Source organism: Nyctibius grandis, chromosome 4 (assembly GCF_013368605.1).
Source record: "Nyctibius grandis isolate bNycGra1 chromosome 4, bNycGra1.pri, whole genome shotgun sequence".
Classification (NCBI taxonomy): Eukaryota; Metazoa; Chordata; class Aves; order Nyctibiiformes; family Nyctibiidae; genus Nyctibius; species Nyctibius grandis.
Window position 1 is genome coordinate 31,032,738 of NC_090661.1, and position 20,299 is coordinate 31,053,036.

General features: G+C 40.5%; 1 protein-coding gene across 1 annotated transcript in view; it reads right to left on the bottom strand.

Moving 5' to 3' along the window:
• TTBK2 (tau tubulin kinase 2) overlaps positions 1 to 10,973 on the bottom strand; it is a 107,961-nt gene extending 96,988 nt beyond the window's left edge. The window contains exon 1 of the mRNA XM_068398631.1: positions 10,900 to 10,973. The gene's annotated coding sequence lies outside the window, so the exon portion shown is untranslated. The remainder of the gene's footprint in view (positions 1 to 10,899) is intronic.
• Between the last annotated feature and the right edge of the window lie 9,326 nt (positions 10,974 to 20,299).

The following is a 20,299-nucleotide window of genomic DNA, read 5'->3' on the forward strand; positions in this document are numbered from 1 at the left end:
TGGTGTGATTCAATAATGGTGATCATGCGTGGATGAACCTCCAGAGCTATAAGGATCATGGATGACTTCACACATTGCTCAGGTGGAAACAGCAAACCTGTCTTATTCATGAGCTCATACATATAATTTTTCCATTACTTTATCCTACAGATGCCAAAGAAGTCATGCCAAGTGTATCCATGCCAACCCTAAAAAGATAATTCCACTATCTCTGCTGTTATCATGTTACCATGTGACTTTGTTACACAACTTCAATATGAAAAAAACATACTATAGCTGATTGATCAAAGATATTGATTAGACAAGGGATGGGTTTTCCTCCCTGTATCTGGCTTCAGAAAAGACTCGGAAATGCCTCTAATCATTAAACTCAAATAATTCTATAGCTTGGATGCAGAGAACCAACACATTAATACACATCTCCTAACCTCAAGGCTATCTTTCTCTTAATAAAGCTGGTACAGGTATCCAGGGTCAGATTTTTAACAATGAAAATTCACAGAATGCATTTGAACTCACTGACGATCAGGTACAGCAATGCTACAGTTTGAACACAAAGAAAACTGTCATTTAAAAATTGGTTGTTACCTCTAGCAGCAGCAAAACACAAGACAGTGATTTTTATATAGGTGACAGAACAAAAATTTTAGGCTGCTAAAGGTCTGAGCATCAAGAGAAGCAAGGATATAAACAGCCACAACAACTGTGATTTTCATATCTACTTTAGGTTACTTCTGGGAACTTTAAATACTGTGCTTAATTTAGCCAAAAATAATAATTAAAAATCTCTCATGAACAGCCACAAACAATTGCTGTAATACAACTGGGAAGACATACAATCGTCCTTCCACAAATACGTTACAATGTAAAACTGACAAAAAAGGGGACAAGAATTCCTATAATTCTGTTGCCACTTGATACGATATTCACACCTCTTAACATTCTTTTCACTTTTCTAAATGGTTTGGGTTGGATATTCCTCAACAGAATTTCATAAGGAATCTCTGAATTTTAGCTAAATTCTAATCTTTGCTACCTTTCCCACAGGAAAAACATTAAAGAGGCAAATCCTGACTACATGCAATACCATGCAGGCTTTTTTGTTCAATTCTTACTACTGGATCAAGACTTCTTGTCTTCCTAATTACATTCAGCACATATACACCTATTTTTGGTCTGGCACTACCTGCATACAAGAGAGAATGATACAAAGACTTCTACATCGTTTGCTAGAGAAGTGATCACGCACTTTTGCTGACACAGAACTTCTTGCCCCAAGACAACTAGGCTTTTACCACATTATTAAATATTTAAACCCCTACAAGACCCTACAGCATAGGGAAAAAAACAGGGTAAAAGTATGCTTTTTTAAATCCATTTGTTAGTCACCTGTTGTCAAGTTGACAAAAGGACAACCTGTTCCTAGAAAGCTTGTTGAGCTGAGGTAGCTGGTGATGGGAACAACAAGAGAAGAGATTCGAATCTCAGGTGCATTTTCAGAGTTTTACTTAAGTGTTGAGGGCTGCAGTATTGAAGTTTAAAAAGTGTTTTTAATTTGCTTTAGTCCGGTAGCTTTGCTTCAGTCCAGTAGCTAGTAATAAGAGTTCAATAACTATCAACAATTGTTCAGTAACAATTTTAAAGCTGAGAAATCAAAAAAGGATGCAAGAGGCTTACATCTTACTTTTAAGGAAAAAAAAGCACTCACGGATAGAGCAATAGTCATATTCTCAAAAAAGTAAAGTAGTTCAATCAACTAACTAGAGATTACTTTCTTGCGTGTGTGAAATAAAATTGCCATGCATATGGTGATACATAAGAACTGAAGCAAACTTGTCAAACCATGCCATGAACTTAAAACAAAACAATTCATAGAAATTATTTTCCATCGCCATGTTTGGAGACTATACAATCTAATTCCCACACACAAAGCCTAAATAAATGAAAATAAACTAATCCTCTGGTTTTGCCTTTTTTTAATACATCTACAGCTGCCTCCCTCAGGATCTCTTACTTATTAATTCTGATTCTTTGCTCCAGCCTATGCAGCATTGCTTCACACTGCATGGAATAACAGTCATCTCAAGAAAGTCAGGCTCTTGCCTGAGAACCATGGAGCCCTCACAGCAGAAAGGCATCCAAACTTCTCACCAGGAAAGGCCTGAGGAAAAGGAATTAGATGGGAAAAGGGAAGGAGGAAGATGTCAGATGTTCAAAACACCTTTGAGTGCAGTGGCACCTCTTTGTCTTACTTCTCTCCCTGTTCTTGTTACTACTTCCTCATAATTGCTAATGAGGCCACCAAAGCTTAGGAGCTTCTGCTCTGCATCAAGACTCTGAGGCGTATCTGCACCAAAGCAAAAATTAATGCAGGGCATCAGAAATGTAGTATTCTTTATAACACTGCTATACTAACATACTTCGTAATAAAGAGTATTATAGAACATATTTTTATATACATAAGTATACACACATATGTGATTTTACGTTATATATATACATATATGCTTACACTGTTTACATATATATTATGTGTACATTACATATACACTATTACATATCTTGTGGGAATACAGAACTTCATAATTGTATCAATGAGGATTCATGTCTTTAATCAAAACTACTTACACAAAATGGCAGCAAATTTGGCAAAGTAGTTACATATAGATGCAAATGAATATGCCTTAGCGCTTACTAAATGGGGTAAAGTATTTGTAAAAGAGAATTACTAAAATAAGGGGGTTTATGTTTAATAATAATTACAAATGGTGCTATCACTAATCATCTTTAAAGTACATAGGAAAAGAGTGGTATGGGGAAGAAGACAAAACACAGGAATTAGTGGGACACGGAGGAAAAAATGAAACTAATATCTGGAATAAGCTGGAAGTTGTTTACCGTGTTATTTTCCAGGTTCATCATTGGAGACTGTTTTATAGGGTTCTCTTGATGCCAGAGCTGAGACGACAAAACAGGTGTTTTGTGAAAATTGTTAAGCTACAGCAGATCAATGTTTTTTGCCCTTTATACACTGTCTGAAAGTTCACTGTGATGCACAGTGATTGTTTAATAAGTGTCACTTTATAGCGAAAATTCATAGAAGTGCATTGAAAAAGCTTGTATGTCTTGCTCAAGGATGGTATAGATACATTTGGTGTAATTTGGGTGATAAGGAATGTGCTTCTGATGACGAGTTTAGCATGACTGGGGCTGTTAAGAAACCAGGAGCTGTGGTTCTGGGAAAACTTCTTTCACAGTATTCCTCCGGTATAGGTAGCAATTGTGTAAAGATTTTCTGTCCGAGTCCCAGACTATAATGACACGTGAAAACGAGATGCTACAGGCAGTGGCAGCCGCCTTTTGTAAGGAAGTCAGTAACTCCTTGCGCGGTGCCGGGGCGGCTCTCGGGAAGGCGGCACTCTCGCTCTCGCCCTCCAGGCACGGGCGCCGAGGCTGGGCAGCGTCGTGCCGTGCCGTTCCGGGTCAGCACCCTGGCCAGCGCCGCGCGGCCCCGGCCGGGCCGGCAGCGGGGGGGTAAGGCCGGGCGGGCGTCCCCGGCGCGGCGACACGGGGCAGTCACCGGGACAGGGCAGGGAGACCCAGCACGAGGATGATGCGTCTTCTACTCCCACGATAAATATTAGTCAGGTGCTACTAAGTTAGACAGGTTGAGAGGAACACATTTGAATAACAGGAATTTTCAAGAAGGTTTCTGAGTTATCAAATGTAGATTCCCTAGAACATAGGGAAAATACACATAGATTATAAACGTGGGGACCAAGAGACTCTCAAAAGTTATATGAACTTCTTACACATCAGAAGAGCTAACAGTGCAAGCTCAGATTTTAACTATCTGCCAAACAAACACAAAACTATTCCTAAGAACACAACAGCAAAGTTTCCCAAAAACCATTACAGCCTTTGATTTCATTCTTACTTAGACAATAAAAAGTATTACGTATTGGTATTACATGTTTTAAGAAATATTGGTTGTGCGTAAACAGACATTCAACACCAAGTATCTCAGAACTAAAGCTTGGGCTTTAAAAACAACCCTGGTTGTACTGTTGACCTATAACCTGCCACATTTGTATATTTTGAATGTTTAAACACTTGATTTATACAAAGGTCTAAAACTATAGAAGTTGTTTTACTTCAGATTGACTGAGTGCAGATCTCATTTTGTAGATAAGAAAACAGTAATACATGACACCATAATGGCAAAGTGTAATAACCCTAAAACAATAACAGTATTCTCTAGGTTCTTGAATTTACTTATAAAAAATACAATTCTATCAACACAAGTTATAAGCTTTTTTTTTTTTTTTTTTAAATACACCATCAGTCATTAAATTTGCTTTAAGGATATTCAATTCTAAACTGTGGTGAGATGATGCTTCATTTTGAAATTATTATTTAAACAAAACTGAATTTCTAATCTGTAAGAAAACATGGTGGATATGCAAACATATGGCGAACAGGGTTATGAGATTTCTACTGAGAGACGGAAAATATACAATGATAGGGTGAAATCTGTATACATCTTTTTTTTTATTAATACCAGGAACTAGAATAGTAATAATACAGGTAATAAATAAGAATATAGTTATTACTACTCTTAAGACCCAGATTCCAGCTTTTACCTCTTTCAGAGCAATGAATATAAGAGCACATTATAATATTTCAACACCAAACATGAGCAATATCTACTGCAGGGCTACTCGTATGGCAGGCTCTGGTCCTGACTCAGACCATAAATAATTCTGTCCAAACCTTTACTCCACGAAAAAAAATATTTCACGGAGTCGTTACACATCGATGCAGGTCCTCACAATTGAACTGATGTATTACCTACCAACTCCAACAAGCCAGCCAAAGTGCTGCTGCTCCCTGATTGCAGAGGGAGGTCAAGGGAAAATTGACTCCTCAAGGAAAGGTTATTCCAGTCTTTGGAGATATGTACAGAGGCACGGCCACATGACTGAGGTGTCCTAGGCTCAAAACTAATGAAATAATAAGAACAATAAGGACAACAAGGAGAAATGTCCAGCCTGAATTTAGCATCTAGCCCAAATTTCCTTCTAATCAACAGGGAAGGGAGTGCAACATCACCTCAAAGCAGCCTTTCGGATAAAACGTTCCTCTTTCTCTTGCCTCCTCCCCAAGCTGACAATCAGCAGAAAGACCTATCAGCTGAACACCCAGGCTACAGTAATACAAAGGATCTGGTTATGTCTCAGCTAGACATTCAGGGTGAAGTTGCACATAACAGCATGACCTAGCAAGAGTTCTAAGCCTGTCTCAGCAAAAAAGCAATATAAACAACTCCCTTCTTACAATCATTCTCTGTCAAGTTAGCAAGTCGAATCAGTGCAGCTCAGAGATCAGTGGGGCCTAGAAAAGGCACAGGCAGAGGACATCATCTTCCACTTACAAACAGCAGCCAGCTGTTCAACTGGTTCAACAATAATGTGCGATCTCATCCGCAGGAGCTAGCACGTGAAAAATATGATTATATGTATGTGTATCTATAAATAAATGACAACCAGCACCAGACAGTCAATAACGGAGCTTCTTTCCTGCATCCATTTGCTGTACTGTGGGAGGCTCACAACTTGCTCCTCAGCTTCAGCATCAATTTCTTAGTTCTTGCCTAGTCAAGGCAAGAACTGTCTGGGCTAGCTAGCACATTTCTCCCATAAGACCAATAAATACTTTCTTCACACTGATCTATCTTGTGATTCTTTCATTATTTTTCTCCATCTAGACGAATTGTTCAACACGTTTCCTCACTGGAAACACCATCTTACTCAAAACTGTAAAACTATAATTTCACCCAAATCATCATGACTATCACAATAATCCCTAGAGTTTGACAATACAGTAGATAAACTTTATGCAGAAAAAGAATCGTGATCCAATATCAATTCTCCTCCTTCAGCTCTCAGAGTACAACATGCCAATTTGTTCTAGGCTGACTCTACTTCGGGAATTACACTCTGATTTTATAGACCACTGGAAATGGAAAATGAAAGTGTCACATATGATGGCAGGGCATTCAGTGAAACTCGAGGACGAGCACAGTCATTCCTTGTCTAATAAAATTTCAGTCATTTGATATTGCCCATTCTGGATCTATTTAACTCAGGATGCTGACAAATGGAAAGACAGGAAAATAATGAATTATTTCAAGACAGTAAATAACTCAATAAAACATTATTTAAAACAAAATAACAATACAAATACGTTCTAAAAAGTCACCAGTTTGGTGCTGAAAAGCAGCATGCTCTATTTATAGATCACCCCCATCTTTTTTTTTTAAATACTTCAACACTGTGAAGCTAAACAGAAATACTTGATTTGCTCAGAAGCTGTACTGCCTGCCAAGAGTAGCATCTGAAGCATTACTATAGCAGTAAACTGCAACAAGAACACACCCTGCTGATACACCACACAACAAAGCAACCTCGTTCTTAGCACATTGCTGAAGAACATAATATCAAACCAGTGTTGCTAAAACCCTCACAAAATGCTAATGCTCTGAGACCCTGCATGACAGAAGCAACAAACATTATCTGAGAATTATTTGGGAAGTCATAGAGAGCAGAACAAGCCCCTTCTTTCAGAATCAATAAGCAGTTGCTGACTGGAGACAATTCCCAAGTACTGAAAAGATGCAAACCCTGCAAGGCAAGATCTTTCCTAACTGTGGATGAGTCCAGTGGAACAAGTTCATTCACACAGCATACAATTTTTGTGTAATTTCAGTTGCGAGAGAAGCGCATCAAAAACGTCATAAAATTATTTCCATTTAAACAGACCAGGAGGACACCAACCTTGGTCATTTCAGTTTTTCCCCCTGTTAGCTCCAGATAGTAACTTATCCCTGCAATAAGTAACAAATCCCTTTGCAACATCCAAAAAGAAAAAATGGCCTCATATTAAAAAAACTTCACATCTTTTACAAGCTCTCAAAGCAAGTTCAGCGTATTTTACCCTTTCTTTATATATCAGACAGCTTTGTGTTGGAAAAAATGACTTTCCTCATCAATACCATCAGTGAGCTGGTTAACTTCATCCATGAAAACCCAGCCAGCCTTCAACTCTTCCAGCTGCTCAGAAGCTTCTCCTGCACTCAAATGCAAGGGCTAAGCAACACATTTCTCTGAAAGGAAGAATTACCAGATGGAGTTTCTCATCAGTGCAAATAACCTAATTCTCAATACTTGATTAATCTCTTTAGAGACAAAGCAACAGCATGAAAGAGCATTTGAGCAATGCTTTTCATCACAGAATCATTCTCAACAGTGCAGTACAAGAACCACAGAAAAACATGTCTGAACATAACAATGAACATAACAATGAACACATTTTCAAATTCTTAACAAGATACAGTTTTGTTAAACACACTTAAGACTTCTGCAGTATCTCAGTTTGCCCTCCTTTTCCTCCCTCCTTTCAAATTCAATCTTCCCCTTCTCCCAAAAAAATTCCTCAAGGTTTTCAAAGATTTGTCTCCATTAATAGAAAAACAAGTTTGAAGAACAAGTTATTGAAAGTTGACTTGCACAACGTCTCAAAAATGGGAAAAAGGTACTCAACCAGATCAAGAGGTGAAGCATCAAAAGGTCAGAATTTATTGTTAGTATTTTCCACTATTTAGGTTTCAAGATTAGTGACATATAAGCTAATACAGAAAAAAACTACAAATTTAAACTGCCAAGAATGGCACCTTAATTTCATAAGCAGCTTAAAAAAAAAATCTGAGTTACCAGATTCCCTCAAAAGCACACTACTTAACATCTAGCACTGAAGGGAAAAAAGAAAAAAAAAAAAAAAAAAGAATCCAACTCTAAAATTTTAATAAATATAATAAAGTTGTAAAGGAGAGATTAGATGATATTTTCAAAGAAGTAATTTTGAAAGACCATACAAGATACAGTTACTAAAAGCCACATTATATAGTATTCAATGTTTCCAACGAAGAGAGGGAAGTTAACTTTTATTCTACAACTGTGTAACACAGAATACAATACAACCACTGAAATACTCTATCAGTGCATGGAAAGCAGAAAAATGAAACTGCTCCATTTAATTGTACTCTCTCATCCAACTGAAATAATTTTTATTTCCCCTTCTTAAAGTTAACATGTTTAATTCCCATTTAAGCAGCCTAAATACTAAACTTAAATAAAAGAAAAACAAATAAATGATTAAGCATTTGAACAAATATCTTTCATCCCAATCATGGACAAGAAATCAAATTGATACTAAGTAATTTTTAAACACAACATGATCTGTAGCTCTTGGATTCCTTAATGTACACCTTGCATTTAGTCAATTTTGCATGTTTTAATTCTTGCCCATCTATTAATGCTTTAATAATTGGCCCATCAAACTGATCTGCTAGATCCATGGCACAACACACTGCTCTGTGAGATCAATCAAGCGAAGCTCAGGTTTCTCTGCCATGAGGAGAGAGTGCTCTAACAGTCAGAATGAGGGAGGAAGGACAGTGGCTGGTCCACGTACAACAACGCATCCCTGTGAGACCACTACGAATCCTGGTGTCTTGTACTGAAAAGGCAGCTGTTTCTCCTCCCCTCTAGCCAAACACAAAGGCTTTGTGTAGTGCTTTCCCAGAGCAGGAGAAAGAGACAACACAACACACAGGAATACACAGAAACTGTCAGTCTCCTGTTGTAGAGTATCAATTCATTACCCTAGATAAACAAGGCTTAGCTAACACAGAAAACACAGTAGTATGTTAATATACCATACAGTGCAACTTCACACGCTAAGCTAAGTTTAACCTTCTGTACACATATATATAGAACTGGTAGAAGCTGATAGTTTAGAAATTAGTTTTGAGCAGGGAAAACTCCACTCATCTCTCTCTTTTGTCATACTCAAAAATCTTTCTTGATTTATTCAGTCACCTTGGAAAAACCTCTCTGGAATTTGTGATGTTAGAGGTAGCAGAGCCTGCAGCACACAGCAGCAGTACAGAGACTAAATTAAACCTAACCAACACCACATTATTCCAGTCACTCAATTTGCTCTTCTCATTCTAACCCCATCATTTCCAAAATAGGAAGTTTAAAAGATGCTGAATATCAGAGAACAAAGCATTTGTCAGAGATAATTGATTCCATCTTCACATTTTTTAAGCTATGATATCTTGATGAACTATTTTCATAATAACTTTTGACCAATGAATATACATACTACTGTAGTCAAACTTCCCTATGTATAATTTTTTGACAAGCCAAACAAATGTTAATAAGCATACTTCTGGTTTAACAAGTTAAGAAAGTTTTAATACTTTGTTAAATTTAATTCGCACTGTAAAATAAAGGAATCATCATCAATAAAGTATTCTGTGCAATTTAACACAGAATAAAAATGTTGGATATCTTTGTACCATGAGTTCACAACATTAAGACCCCAAAAAAATTTCCAAAATCAAACAAGAGCAGCAAAATAAGCTCTAATCTTTTGTTTTCTCAGATACAACAGCTAAAATGAACACCTACAAGCATAGCATGTGTTCAACAGAGGCATGCATTCACTATGCAGAATATGTAAAAATCCTACTCGTTTTTTCCAGATCCACAACATGGAAACTAATCACTCACTTTAAGGCTGACATGATTTTAAAATAAACAGAGTATGTTTTGGCTTAGGGCTCTCAACCTTCGTGTCAATACAGCTTACTAATTCTGAACATTTAAGCTGAAATTCAACTGGTTCTGCACATACAGTCTAACTAAGAAAACCACTGCAACCTATTTTATAACTAATTTTCTATAGTCCTTTCTGGCTTAATTATAAATACAGTAAAAGGTTCTCAAAAGGCTGTGCTATAGTCAGGGTCTTTCCTTTGTGTCCATCTCCTCTCCCCGCTACCCCCGTGATAATACCTTAATATTATTATTTGCAACTCCATCCCCATTCAGACTAGCAGTTGTTCCCAACTGCTCTGGCTCACACCAGAGGTTAGGAAACTTGTACCGATCTTTGTCCTCTTATTGCTTTTGCTCTAAGAGTGACAACAGAAGTACAAGGATGCAGCTGTAGCTCCAGAGATCATCTGTAAACTCAGGAACAAGGTACTTCCCCATCTTCCTTTTTTTTAAAGCTAAAAGTATGTACGATAATGTTTTCAAAAATTTCTTCCATACGCAGTTTTTATGTTTACTATTACCCCCATAGTGAGTGCATCTGCGGCCTAGCCAGGCATATCTGTATTCATATATTGATGCAACTGCTGTTCATGGCTCCAGCACTTAAAGCGCCAGACGACAGACAGGCTGATTCCCCATCCAGCCTTGCCCACGTAGGCATCCGTTACACGCATGCCACAATTAAGAACTGGAAATGTAGATGCACCTATTTTAAACCAGGGATGTTTCGCCATCAGAACGCGTAAATATCGGTACCGTTTGCCTTCTTGCAGCAAGTGGGAGGGACAAAAGACATCTCGTGCCTATAAATTTGAATCCCCCGTAGAGGCCGGGGCAGCGATGAATGCTGCTGGAGCCCACCAGACCTGCTGACCTTAACTCCACAGAAAGGATCGCCCCGTCCTCTCTGCGCCCCCACCCCGCCGCCCCCGCTGCAATAAGCCCCTCTCGGGGCGGGCCGCGGCCCCCCGGAGCTCCGGCGCCCGGCAAACTCCCTCTCCCGCGGGGAGGGGAACCGCGACGCGGCTCCCACGTAGCAACCGCTGCGGCCGGGCCGGTGGCGGGGGCTCGGCCGTCGGAGCCCGAGGGCCGCGCCCCGCTGACCCGCCCGAAGCGCCCCCCCGGGGACACCTCCGCCCGGCTGCCGGGGCCCGCGCCGCCGGGCGCTCAGGGGTAACGGCGACGGCCGCCGCGCAGCGCCGCGTCTTCTCACCTGGAAAGGGGCCAAGGTGGCGGCGGCGGCTCCCCGGGGCGGCGTGCGGCACGGCGAGTCCCTGCGGAGCCAGGTGCCCCCGACCGCCGCGGGGGATGGTCAGAGCGGCGCGGAGGGGCGGCTAGAGCGGCGCCCCCCGGCCCAGCCTCCGCCCCATGGCGTGCGGCGCGGTCTCTATGGCGACTGCAGTGCCGGGACGGCGCCGGCCCGCCCGCGGGGAGGGGTACGGCTGCGTTAGCGCGGAGGGGCGCTCAGGGCGTTACGGAGGGGCCAGCGGCCCTCCCCAAAGGGGTTAACCTCCTCGCGGCTGCCGCCGCCATCCCTGCAGCAGTCCCGGCCGCGCTCTCCCGCGCCACCTCCCCCGCTCTCCCCCTTCCTCAGCCGCGGCGCCACGGAACCCGCTGTCCTCCAGGGCACCGCCCGCATCCCTTTTTCCGGAGCGGTGATTGGGCAGCCGCGGAGACTGCTCGCGGGCGATTGGTTGTCAGCGTTATCAATTAGGACACTGGAGGCGGGCGTACCTGGAAACGGCGCTGTGTGCGGGGTTGGTTGAGAGCCGGCGAGCTCCGCTACGAGCCGCCGCCGCTCCCGCGCAGCCTCGGGGCCGAGGTGCGTGCTGGGCACTGTAGTCCCTCTCTGCGGTGGCGGCGGGCCGGCCGGCCCTGGCCGCCACGGGCCGTTTCCCGCCGAGGCTCAGAGCGGGTGGCGGGCAGCGCCCGTGACGGGGATCCGGGCTGGCCCACGGCGCTCGCCGCCGCAGGGCCGCTCCCCGCTGCAGCGCCCGCTCTGGTCCGGGGGGGAGCTACGTCCTCGCTGCGGTACCAGCCTCCGCCTCAGCAGCCTTGGCTCGGCCATCCCTGCGTCTCATCGGCGAAGCTGCCCGCACTTGGGGGGGTGCCCGGGGCCTGCCTGGGCCCAGGCCGCTGCCCTGCCTCCGCCGTGCCGCAGTGGGGCGAGCGGGCTGAGGAAAGAGAAGCTTGGGCGGGGGGTGACCGTGCCCGGGGGGGCCGGCCCCTCGCCTCGCCTCGCCTCAGGGACTTCTGTCCCTTGCGGGGGCAGAGGCTGCCCCAGTGACACAGCAGGGCTGTCACCCGTGGGCTCCACGCTCTGGCACTAGGAAACGGTTGATGTATCCCGTGCATAGGCCAGTACGCCCTTCGGAGAGCAGGTTTCAGCTCTCACAGGTGACTCCTTATTGCAGGCAAGACTCTCCAGCCCCTGTGAGGCAATGGAGCAGGCATCTTCAGTGGGTGCCGGCGTGCCATCGCACAACAGCCGACGACAGGGCGCGTTTGTAGGCCACGGTGTCAACCCAGAGGCTGGATCCATCTGGCAGACCAGCACCTAGGAAAGGCCTGTCCTGCGGGAAAGGTGAAGGACAGATTTGCTGTGCTCCCAGCAGCTTGTATGAAGTGAGTAAACACACTGCAGTCTTCCCCTAATGTGAATTTTCCTTAAAAAAAAAAAAAAGAAGCTTATATTTCCCTACTGTCAGGCAGCTAAGATGATGACAGTGTCAATAATTTAAGCCCTTTCTTCATTCATCACAAGGAGATCATAGCCAAAGACTAAGGTTAGAAAACAGCATCTCCTACTGCTGCTTTATGAGTAGTGAGATCTGAGTGCTTGTGGTTTACAAATGAGTTACCCAGCACTGGCAGCTGTGAACTGAACTTAACAGTGAGCCCAAACAGTTGTGACTTGTGCAATGTCAGATTCACTCAGATGCTTCTTCATTCACTAAGTGAACTAACTCAAGCAATGGGGGCCACTACCAGTGGTAGTGGTGTGCATACAACGCTGGTGATAAGGGTATATTCCTCTACGTGTAGAGAGTGTGTCTGTGTATAATGTGTCCTAACTAAAAATTGAAGCAGTTAATAAGAAAGCTGATATTATGAAGCAATGTTCATTTTGTGAATGGAAATGAATGAACCTTGATTGAAATAGGTGGGGAGGGTTGCTTTTTTCTTTTTTTTTCTTTGCAATAGTACATCTTTTCCCCAATTGCAAAATGAAGTTATGACTTTTGCTTACCTTTTATAGATATTTACAATTTCTCAGATGGAAAGTATTCTACTGAAGGTACATATTCTTCCAAACCTGTCTTAAAGGCGTTGAGAAAGTGACAGTTATTCTAGGACAGGCCTGCACCTTATATCTACTTTTCTTATGCACTAAACAAATAATTTTTCACATTCCCTCTAAACTAGACAGTACTTTTTTCCCCAAATTACAGTTGAGGGCAGATGAATGCCCTAACCACCTCTTATTTTAAGTAATGCCAACAAAACTTGCTCTGTGCTAGGTGTAATGGGGAGCTCATGAATATGAATCCATCTGTGAAAATACTTTATTGTTCCCCAAATAATTGATGTATTGCCTGAAGTGTACAATTCTTCAGGAAAATTTTCTGATTCAATTACAGAGAATGGAAAGACCTTAACAAACTTGCTTATCTGGTTTGTCTGTTTACCTGTTTAACATTGCTAATCCAAGTGACATGGTTTCTCTCATCACTTTGTAGCTTCACAAATTAATTCATTATCTAATATAACTGTATTGTCATGCACAATATCATGGAAATCACACCATGAATGCATGTCGTCTTAGCATACTGTAAGTAAGTGTGCATGCTGCAAGCCTTAAAAGACCAAATACTCTTTCCCTTTGTCATCAGTTAGTTTTAAAGTTCTAGTGACCTGTTAGTTTTCAAATTACCATGGACTCTTCATAAGTAGACAAGACCTGAATTGTTCAAATAAAAGTCAAGCAGGGAAAAAAATACACTAAAAATGAGTCTTCTCAAAAGGAAAATCTGTTTCCACTTAAGTGCAGGAGGTCTTTACAGAAAAGATCTAATCTTTTTTAATTCACTGCTCCAGAAATATACCAAGAGGTTCTTCAAGGCTTTCTGTTCTACTATTTTTGGTTCAAGGATGATGGTAAATATAACATATACCAGCATTTCCTCTGTCAGCGCAAACTTGCAGAATATCTTCACCACAAAAAAAACCCCAACACCCAACACATTACAATCTCTGTGTAACTGTGGAATCAAGCTACCCTAGCTTTTTTGCAGTAGTACAGGTAATTAAGCTTAGATGCATAGTGTTGATTGGACCTGGAAACAGTTACCCTGAGCCAAAAACTGTCCTATGCCCTTATTCGGGTTTAACATTGTTAGTTCTAATTGGCTATCTCAATGTAAAAATATGCCACTTTCTACAGTGTAACTATAACCTTGTTCTTGTCTTTTAACTAATTGTATTTTGTTGCTGTATCTGGCTTTGTGTGGTAATTATCTAGTATCCATAACATCCCATTAACAACCATTCTGGATGCAGGGGGAGTAAAAGGGGCATTAACTGTAAAAAGTGCCTCTAAATAATATCTACTGTTGCTACTGTTAGAGAGGTCCAGGTGGATAACTGGTCAGACCATGTAGGGTATTTTGTATGTTCTGCCGTAACTGTATTTTTTGTAAGGGAGTTTATCATGCAGCCTTTGAATCAATATATCTAAAATACGTGAGCGAAGAGCCACCTCTGTATCTGCATGGAATAATAATGAGCGTCCTAGGTCCTCCTATAAAACCAGAAAGTTCTTGCAAGGGTTTTTAAGTGTGGTAGCCCAGCACAGATAAACATTTAACTCTGATGTGTCTGTGAATTAATCTAGTAATTTTAGTTTACTAGTACTTATGTAGAAAGAAAAGGGGAAAGAAGAGGAGCTTCTAACTCCAATCTGTTGCAGATCTCTGAGTCTAGTCCTACTATGAATATTCTCTGGAAGGTGAATTCTCGTATGTACATTTTACTTGTCTGTGCACATAAACAGTGTACCTAAACATTTCTTCTTAAAACTATTCTATCACTTTCATTATTCCTGAGAAACACACTGAAATTAACATTTTTATCATAAATTGTACAAAAAATGTTACTTTTATAAATAAATTATTAAAATCCCAGGAAGGGGAAAATCATTATTTGCATCAACAAAGGTTCAGATCTTGCCAAGAGGTGAATTTCACTTTGGAATGGAGAAGAACAAGCACTGGAAAAAATTGTCTGTGGGTGTAACTTTTCTGAAGTCAGAATGATTATATCAGCAGAAACTTTAGTCTGTTACTTACAAAATAGAGGGAAAATGAAGTTACTTAGCAAAGTTAGTCAACAGCTGTAAACCACTGCAAATGGACGCCTCTCTGTTCGTTAAGAAGATTTTTAAATATCTCAGGTGGTGCAAAGTAAATCAGTAAAGCAGACTGTCTTGTCTTAGTTCAATCCCAAATGTCTAACTTGGCTGTAGACTGCAAGGAGACAAAAGAAAAGTACTGCAGATCAGAACTGTGAAGTTGGAGAGCAGGAGGATTACTGTCAGAAATTACTCCAAATTCCGAAGGCTTACCTGGCCAAACTTTATTATAACCAAGCAGTTGTTATGGAAAGCTGTGAGATAAAAATCTAGTTGTGCTGGTATGTGCATGGCATATGCATGACAGTACAATTTGCTGATCAGTTTGACTGTATGAAAAATAATTCCGAGTCCTGTAAATACGTTCTTACATGTCTAATATAGCCTCAATATTTAACAGTAAGTATTAAAACACCTAATGAGGCAATAAATAGAACTGGTCTGAATTTAAAAATTATAGAAACAAGCCTGTAAAGACCAAAGTGACAGCAAACTATTTCTGGACACAACTGGACACACATCTAGCTTTTATGATTTTTTTATTCAAAAAAGAATAGAGAATGAGCATATACCCACATATAAACTCCCAATATCTTACTTTCTTGTTTGAAGAACTAGATCAGAACTTCCAGGATTGTCCATAGGTGGAACACAACATTCTAGTGCTTCAGCTTCTGCTTTCTTAGGCTTCATAATGGATAATCACGAAAAAATAAGTTTGCTTTCCTGGAAATCTTCTTCATTGTGGGATAAGGGAGACGTGAGAATTTTCATCAGTATTTTTTGTCAGAAAGAAATGATCTAATGTTTCTTCAAGGGATATTTAAAAATTAAAAAACACACCTGTACATAAACATATGCATATATCTGCTGATGGGAAGGGTGATGTGATTAACAGTGTGTAAGACCTTCTGAACTCTGCTGTTATTTTCTTCAAATAAATGTGTATGGAATTAGATGATTCATCCTGTGAAGTACAGACTCCTTGGTTTCAAATAAATACTTTCATTGGAACTTCTTTGCGTAGACATCAGGGTGTTGGGGTTATTTATTATTTATTTCTGTATGAGTCAGAAGTTCTGAATAATGTTTCTGCTTAGTTGACCACAGAAGTAGGAGACAAAGCTCCATAAAATTTTTTGGAGAGTCAGAAATCAAATGATTGTCAGAAAAGAGAAGAGAGAAAAAGAAAGAAATAAAAGGGGGGATAGATACCAAGATGCACAGACTTAATAAGTATTCATTCCCAAGACATGGAAGATTCATAGGTTTGGTTAGTCAGTAAATGAACATCCGCCAAATCCTAGAATTTGTTGAGAACTGTAACTAAAAATGAATATATAAATGGAGGTGGAAACAATGCTTTCACTGAAGAGTAGAAAGGAAACACATTTTATAAGCTTATGTTTCAGGCAAAAGTCAATGAGCAAAAGAAGTATTGAGCAAAGATGGGATAGCACGTATGAAGTTTTGTAGATGTTTAAACAGGTATCCAGTTCATGGCAAATGAAAAATCACAGACCCTGAGACATCTAATCCCTACCAATACAACATTCCTGGCCAGTATTTGTCAACCTCTTCTAAGAGGACTCTGTTGGTGGAAATCAAGCTTTTTCATGGGCTGTTTCACTATTCTCACTAAAAGAAAGATTTCGCCCATTATTTCTGCTCCTGTCACCAAAGGAATTTATTCCCTTCCTCTGTGCAACTACATTAAAATTACTTGAACACTATTTCCACCTCTCACCATCATTCTTCTCTACACTAAGAAAACCCTGTTCCTTCAGTCTTTTTTCATAGATCATGATTTCTAGGCACAGAGTGTCAGTAAGCATGAAGTCACCGCTGAAGGGACAGAGGGATCTTGGATCTTTTTCAGAAGAGCTCTAAGAGCACTGGGTCTGGGTGCTGGGTTTTGTCTATTTGACAGCTTCAGAAACTTTGAGAGTCTTTTTTTTTTTTTGGTAACTGTCTCTTTTCTTTCTAAAAGAATCTCAGATTCCCTATAAGATGTCCTGAGTAATATTCTTCAGTTCAAATGGTGTCTAGAGAGTGAAAAACAGCATCAATATCAGGTTTATAAAGAGGTAAGAATGGGGAGACTTCCTGATTAGTATGGGAGGTCTATAGGAGATCTCTTCGAGGAGAAAGGTGAGAGTGTATGTCTGACTACTTTGCTAGCGGAAGAAGGGTCAATTGGCAGTATAGTGCACCAAAGTATTGATGCTATGAGATATGGAATAGAAAAAGGAAATTTTACCTCATTATGTAAGGGGAATTTTGTTGGGAGCTGTCCTAATATGTGTATAATTCCATTCTGCAAAAAGCTTCCTGATGACTGGCTTGTGATGGTATGGCCCATAGTGAATAAGGTATGACAGTGAAATGCAAGATTGCTGCATGGTCTAATTATGAATAAGGTTGTAAGAATGGATTCTAATCTTCAGAAAAAAGTTACAGCCAAGGTGGAAGTTTTAGGTTACCAATCAATTTAAAATACAGGTTCACTTTCCAGCTTTACCATAGACTGCTGGTCTGATTTTAAGGTGAATACACTATTTCTGTGCTTTAGTTTTCCATTTGTAATGACTCACCATGAGTCAGGAGTGGATGACTCAGAGGTTATGGACAGTACAGCCCTTAAGGGTTGAAATCAGAGCCAGCTTGATAGGTACCTGCATAGTGTTTCCCAGAACATACAGGAGCCCTGAAGACTAGCAGTACATGTGCAGTGCAGTGCAGTTCATGCAAGTCTGCTATAATCTCCTTTTTGCCTGAGACTGACTCCGGCATCCATATTGTTGTAACCTTTAAACATCGGAAAAATGAAAATTATAATACTTCTTCTTCTGATTTGTTTAATCTGTGACGTTCTTCAGGCAATTAAATGAGTATTTGTATTTTGCATAGAACATAGTACAGCGGGTCTTCTGGTACAACTGTAGCACAGTGTATAGCTGTAGTTGTAAAAACATATAATTGACTTAGTTTCCAATAAGCTTCATGGCATTCTGATGTACAAACTGGGTTCTTTTAAATTACAGTTTATCCACATTATCTTTTGCCTTTGAGTTTTGACATTCCCTCTGCCAACTCTTCAATGCCATAAGAATTTCAAATGTTGTGATTTAACTTAGGTATCTTCATCTAATTAAAACAACCATAATCATCTAGATACCACTATCCTTCCTTCCTAAAAGTTCAAAAATGTAATTGAGATGAATAGTCTGTAAAGACCAAATTGCTTCTATTTGCCTAATAACTTTAGGCAAATCTCAGTATCTACCATGCGGTTCATAACTTTACAAAAGCCAAAAAAGAAGATGGTCTGAATTCCTTTTTTCATGCCCCATCCCCATTAACACATATCAGTGAGAATCTCTTCCTGAATATGGACTCTCCCTCTGAAGCACTGACATGTTAAAGAAAGGTTGTATAGTACCTGTTTGTGTCAGGCTTACAGAGTGCCTCCAGTTTTAGTCCATTACTCCAAAATCTCTTATCATTAGTTATCATTTGGATTAAATACAAGATGAAATGGAAAGGCATCCAAATATAAAAATAAAACATTAATTTTTGGAAACTAGATGTAAAATTAAATTTTGCAGCATGTGTCATCCCAACTAGCTATTTAATTAGGCTAATTCATAACATGTCTGTCCTTGCTCGTGGACTTATACATGAATGGTACTAAACAGATAAATAATTGGCCAAAGTTTTATTAAATTACCTCTTTCAGATCCAAAGCCATAGCACAGCAATCTCCACTGTTAGCAGGAAAGTGTGTGTTTTCTTTCTGCACCACTGGGTGATAGATAGCAGAACCACATATACAGCCGCTCCTGCTGAATTACAAAATGCTACTCTATCATTATGGTCTTGGTGTCCAGGCTTCCCAGCAGGTCTGTAAGAAAGTGCATCGTGGTTAGTTATAGATTGCCACAAAACAAAACTAATTTCTGAATAATTCAAGTTTTAATATTAACTTTGCAGCTGAAACCATTTCCCAATATGAGACAGAACAAAAAATACAGGTAGCATGGACCTCTGATTGCATTAAGGTCGTATTTAAGTTATTTCTTACAATGATGCATTCCTGAGCTTCCACTAGCTGTGTGAGTGACCTCTAATCTCTCTAACACAAATAAAAGAAAGCTTCTTCCTTTGCAGTGTAGAAAAAAACCTACATACAGCAGCACTGCCACCTTCTGCTTGCTTGCTTTTGTGCATGCAAGTACTAGGTTTGTATCGCAAAGCAACAACAGGGAAGGTTCATTTTTATACTAGTAGGTATCTGAGGCAATAACATTTTTTAAAACTCAGGGATAACGTATGTCTGGAGTTCCACAGATGTCAGGGGATTTCACACATGAACTTTTTCTGGGCATAGAAAAGGACTTCAGACGTTTGTCCAGGATTTCTAATATATCACATTGTCCTGGTTTGGCGTAAACCAGGCCAATTTTCCTTTCAGTGATTTTTACTTTCAGCTAAGTCTCCTCTAAGTAACTGCACTTTCTGAAACTAACTGCATGTTTTGCAGACAATGTCTGCTTTTAGGGCTGATAACGCTCGAAGTTTGTAGTTATCGCTGAGGCACCCGTAGGGATATTATGCAGAAAGGCTCTTGCTGTACTTAGTCTTAGAGAAACCAAGGTTGCTGGTGTTCGCGAGAGGGCACGGAGTAAATGCACGCAGATCAATATGATCGTTAAGCAGATCTCGTTTATTTACGTATCTGAGGGTACATTTATACTATTCTATTGAGGGTACATTTATACTATTCTATTTTTGTACACACTCTGTGTACATGTCATTTCTATTATGATTGGTTAGTATGCTTTGTTCACACGCCTCTATATTAGTTCTGATTGGCTTATGCTAAAAAGTTATATCTTGCAGGTGCAGCATTCTTTCTTATTTTTCAACTTCCCTATATCTTATTTTTCTCATAGCCAAGGTCCTCAACTTCCCCCATAGCTTGTTGGTCTCATAGCCAAGGCCCTTGTTCTGTATTATGATTGGCTAGTTCATCACCACCCCATTACCACCCCCCGGACATGCCTGGACATAGCTCGTTCAGTAGCTCGTTCCCACCATTGTCCTGTGGGAAACCCACAAATCCCCCTTTTTGTTTTTGAACGAGCTATGTCCTATCTCGTCCTTTTTGTCTTTGTTTCTTACTCAAACCCGGTTCCCTGTG